Raw genomic sequence first — 5,634 nt, forward strand, 5'->3', positions numbered from 1 at the left:
ACCTCCCTTAATTATTCTAATCAGCTCCCTCTTTTTTAAACAATTTACCAAAAACTCTCTCACTTTATTGAAATTAGAAATAGCTTCTTATTATTTAAAATAATTTAGAAAACCTCATTCACGTCACTCAAATTATATTCAACCCCTCCTAATGTTTTTATATTATTTTTTAGATTATAACTATAATTCAAAAAATCATACTATCAGAGAGATATTAGAGTGACAGGTTTAAAGATTTGAAAAAACACCGATGCGTAGCATGGTTCGCATACTCGTATAGAGAAATACGTGAGGATATGGTTTTGAAAATCTTGTTAGTACGAATAATTTGCATAACTATTTTTTTTTTCTCTATCATACTCCTTTTATGAGCAGCCTTCTTCTGATCTTCTTCTTCTTCTTCTCTTCACTCTCATCACTACACTCATCATCTGAGAAATCCAGTTTACCACTCACCCAAAATTTGTGTGACAAATCACTATTGGTTCCTATAAAAAAAGAGGGGAGGTGATCGAGACCTAAATAATCTTGTATCTTCTTTCCGTGTCCAGGTATTCTAGAGATCCCTAGCATTTCAAACAATTATTATATACCTCCACTACACCAGAACTGCTATTTTCTAACGGTGCTATTTTTACATTAGTAACGATTATATCTGTTACCAAGTCTATGACGGAAATATCCGTTAGTAAATGAAGCAATCATTAGAAAATATCGTGAATAATAATTTTATTAATTTTGAATAACTTCGTCACGGTTAGCGTGGTATTGTATAACGTTTGTATCCGTGAGTAAAATCAAAAACCAATAGAAGAAATAGCAAAACCATATATTAAAATAAAAAATAAGAAAAAGAAAATGAAAGAAAAGAATTGAAGGCACGCCCATCTCCCCTCTTTGACTCCCTCTCTCTCTCATTGTAAACCCTAACAGTTTAAACTATGAATCATAGTAACCTTCTCTCTCTCTCAATTAACTGAGACCGTCTAGGACTTCGCGGCCGAAGCAACCAGTTCCAATCTAACCCCAATTGCAGCAGCATATTAGGTATTAGAGGAGGAAGTTGAACATCTTGGTAAGCTCACTCTCGCTCTCTTTTCTATCCGTGCTCTTCAAATTTGGTAATCCAGTGTTTTAATTTCTTATTTTTTGTTCCAAGGTATTTTAAAGAGACTAATTTTTCTTCAAGTGGGGAACCCAAATTCTTTAGAGATGATTTTCAGTAAGCTATCTTTGCTATCACATGTTTTCGGTTATAAATTTCTTCCCTTTTTTCTTTATCTCATATTTGTAATGTTTACTTATTGAAGAGATCTGCCGTCTACTGGTTTTGCTATAGTTTCTCTGTTGCAACTAAGTCTAACTTTGAGGTAAAAGGTTAAATCTTTATTTTTGTGTTGTTTTGATGTATTATATGTGTATATTAGACTTTAATGACTTTGTTTCCGTAACAAAATGAATGAGGCTTTTCTGTGATAACAGTGAAGAGAACTATTAGAACTTGATAATCACGACCGAGATAATAATATGTATATCTGTTACGAGGTTATGTACAATAGGTAGTCTGTTGACATTATTCCGAAGAGACATTTTTTTAATATTGTCTTTCTGACAGAATTGTTGATTTACTTTTTAAATTGATTAAGATTTACATAGTTCTGTCATTTCATATTTGCGTGTTTAGCTTAAATTAAAAGGAGGACCGGCTGTTGGGGTTTATCTCGAGTATGCCACCATGGATAATGGAACTGCTAATATTCACAAATCTTCAAGACGACTTTCCACAATTTCTCCCGGGAATACTGTGAGTTCGGACACCCCAATGCTTCAGTTTGCTATCCTTTAAGAATTCAAAAATTGTGTTCACACTAGTCACTAGGCATAGGACACCACATTTTGGACACATTTTTCTTGATTTTAGATGTATCTCTTGCCATGCGTGATTGGGTTACTGTCTTTTGTTTTTGTTCCCTTTTTCGTTACAAAAGATAAGAATCAAACTACTGAAATACATCATATCATATATTAAGGGTTCGATCCCGGCATCTCCATCTAATCCAAGTTTCTGATAAAAAAAGAAATACATCATATACCCTTCAGATGACAAAGAATCCCTTATGCATGTATATAAAACTCTTCAATGTATCCAAGTTTTTGTCTTGCAGTAATGGAAGTAAATGGACATGTAATTGGGTGTATAATGATCAGTTTTACTTGCCTTCGATCGGCTACTTAATTAGTATGAGTAACATGAATCTGATTATATGTCATGGATAATGTGGCAAAGAATATTATAATTCATATCAAGTACTCAATGTTCTGATTATACAATATTTCACTTGTTGCTAAGGAGAACATTGTAGTAGAGATATAGAATTATTTAACATGGCGTCACCGTTGATTTATTGTAGTAGAATGTTCTTGTCAGTTTTCGTCATCTAGGTGGAAGGGATGTGGTCTATAAACCATGTTTTATTGTTCTGTCCTTTCTCTTGGTATATTTGGTCGCCACTCCATTTAGACGGGCTTCTTAGTATGTCTGGTCCTTGTACTTCCTCACAGTTTTGTTTATGAATTTAGTACCTTTTTCTATCTACGGGGGTTCTGGGTGGAGTGGATCTGAAGACATTTTGAGAGTAACTTAGCTTCATAGGAGGAGGTTATCTTGGTCACGAAGGCTCTCTGCTCTCCTTTATATCCATGTTGGGGAGGTCATATCCACAACAAAATGCCCCGACTTCGTTGTGTAGGTTTGTCTCTAAAAGAGAGATGCACACATAGAAATCTAAATAGATGTCAAATATAACCATTCCCTGTTTCAATATAACTGTGATAGTTTACTGCTTTAGTATTACACTGTAAACCGAGTTATCTAGTTGTTCTATATTATCACAAAAGCTCAATTTTTATATGCTTCATATAAGATATGTGAAAAGCTCTGTCTCAAATCATTCTGTTCGCTTTACTTAAGAACAAATAGGATGATAGTGTATGTACTTGATATGGCATGAGGACATTCATTCTTTTCCTTTCATCATTTTTATAGATTTTCCCCGTGCTTTTGGCCTGTACCAAATTTAATTTGAGGATTGGAAAATTTCTTTTTGCCAGCGTATTATATCAAAATTGAAGCTAAATGTATACCGTTCATGTTCTTTTTGTAGCACTTGTTGCCCCTTCTGATAATATGAAGTCTGAAGAAAAGGAGGATAGGCTTCCCGTTGAAATCAAACTGCCTATTAAACATGTATTGTCTAGGGAGCTTCAAGTATATATGTTGTTCTTGTTTGATATATGCAAGTTTTCTTTGTTAATTTTCATAGATGGATGTAATTTGAATGTTGTCTTGATGGACTGTGTAGCTATATTTTGATAAAATCACAGATCATACAATCAGTAGGTCTGACTTTGTTCTGTTTAAAGAAGCATCAGCAAGCTTGCATGGCTACAGATCATATTGGACACTACCCACTTTTCAACTTTATTTGCATATGTTTCTCATTATTTAGCAAGTAACAATATAATTTATTAGTTGTTGCTCCGCTGCCTTTGTGCTTGCATTTGGATGAGTTATATATCAAGATGCTCACTCCTTTGTAGGTTATAGTGATATTTGTGATATGATATCCGCAAAACTAGATAGGGACAGTTGGGAGGACTGGTCTGATGGAAAACTGGTTATGGGGATTAGGAGAGATGTCATACATGCTGAACATTGTCATCCACATAATCTCACACCCATAACTACAATGGGTGATGGGTGTTTTCTATAGAGGCTTTGGTCAAGAGTTTGAATACAATGTGACAGGAAGGTTGAACTTTTCCCCAAAGTGGGATGGACTTGAGGATAACAATAATTGAGTGGTATGCTTGTTCAGGGTGAGTGTTGCTTATGTTATGAATGGTTAGTTCTCTATTTTTATCTTTACTTCACTTTCTTTTCATTATAGTGACTTTGGTTTTGTGTCTGCAGACTTGCATGTTCTCTTGGCTATAACAGAATGTGGTTATTGAGACAAAATAGCTTCATTTTCATTAAGGTCTAGATTTAAGATGACACATAGGCCAGTCACAGGCCACTTCAGGTCAACTTATTGATTCTAAAAGCTATGATAGCGGGGTTTCCATGTTATACCTAAAGTATGTCCTTGTTACTCTCATTCATTGTTTAGTTATGATTTTTCTAGATGTAATCAGTACTTTTGAGACCAATAACACTTTTAGTTTGAGACTAATGTGATATTTTTAGTGTTTGTGTTCTCTTATCATGTAGCTTTAAATGGATACGATTATGTCAAGTCATTTCTATATATGTTTGGTTCGTAAATTGGAATTTGGATTGTGGCTTTATTCCTTTAGTATTGAATCGGATGTTTTTTTTTGTTATTCACTTGTTACTTGGTTTTATTCCTTTAATTGCATGTGCCTTAATTGATTTTTTTTTAGGTACTCAAAAAAAGGTTGCTCCTGCTTATGACATTGTACCAATTGAAAACAAAGGGATTAATGTTTTGACCAACTTTAACTTAAGAATGGACACAACTGAGCTAGTTAAGGCCAGGCGCCAGTTCACCAAACGACCCTAGAAATTGATTGGGAACACTCGGAGAGCAATAAAAGGCGAGTAGTGACGACCAATACAATGCGATTTTCTATGACAACATATTAGACATTCTAAGATTAGGTTAGATGGAGTCAATTTTATATAAGTTTGATTTATAAATTGGGATTTGGATTAATATCTATGTTTTTATAATAATGTTTAATTAATTAGTGGTTTTGTTTCTTGTTATTCATATGTTGATTAAGTTTGTGGAATGAGATCTCTATAAGATGGAATAATCAGATGTGCTAGAGCTAGATGTGCAAGGTGGAAGCTTTTTGACCCAGGGAAAAAAATATAATTATTATTTTTTATTGGCAAAAGTTTAGTAACGGATATTTTCGTTACAGAAACCGTTACAAACAGTATGTGACACATTTATTACTAACGGATATATCCGTGACAAACTAAATTTTTTTTCCCGCTAGAAAAGTAATTGAAGCGGCGCCAAAACATTACTAACACTTACATCCGTTAGAAATTACAAATTTAAACGTGCTATCAACAATTGGCTATTCGTTACAAAGAATTATAGTAACGGATATAACTGTTACTAAAATTAATTTTAGTAACGGTTGTATCCATTACTAAATTTGGCCCAAGTGACAGTGACGCCCCAGAGCTAACGGATATAACTGTTAGTAAAAATATAAGTAACGGATATAACTGTTGGTAAACACCTTTTCTGGTGTAGTGCTCATTGGTTGGTCCCACCAAGATGGCAAATACATCAAAGTTCTTATCATATAGAAAAATTGTGGTTCCTTTGTGAGTTTTTGACATATGTGAACCATCGATCAGTCAACACAACATAGTCAAAATATTCAATGTGCAAATCCTCCTCCTCAAACACATCCCTCACTCTCTTCTTCAAAACCTCAAGAGCATGCCTCCTAACAGCCATCCTTCTTCTCTTCCCAAGCCAACTTCTTGCCTCAATCTCAGGATATGACCTGCCATAAAGAAACGAGTATATTGGCTTTTAGACCAAGATAAGTTAACTGAGATTTTTTTAGCGGAGCAGAGCTTCA

The 5,634-nt window shown here is 34.2% G+C and overlaps 1 long non-coding RNA gene across 1 annotated transcript; it reads left to right on the forward strand.

The window, feature by feature from the left end:
* Nucleotides 1–877: 877 nt before the first annotated feature.
* On the forward strand, nt 878–4,137 carry LOC147524953 (uncharacterized). Its single transcript, XR_015197582.1, has 6 exons — nt 878–1,075; nt 1,160–1,222; nt 1,311–1,370; nt 1,685–1,804; nt 3,165–3,879; nt 3,974–4,137. It is a non-coding gene; the product is annotated as an uncharacterized LOC147524953 (long non-coding RNA).
* Nucleotides 4,138–5,634: the final 1,497 nt, after the last annotated feature.

The sequence above is a fragment of the Coptis chinensis genome, chromosome 1, assembly GCF_015680905.1.
Source record: "Coptis chinensis isolate HL-2020 chromosome 1, ASM1568090v1, whole genome shotgun sequence".
Classification (NCBI taxonomy): domain Eukaryota; kingdom Viridiplantae; phylum Streptophyta; class Magnoliopsida; order Ranunculales; family Ranunculaceae; genus Coptis; species Coptis chinensis.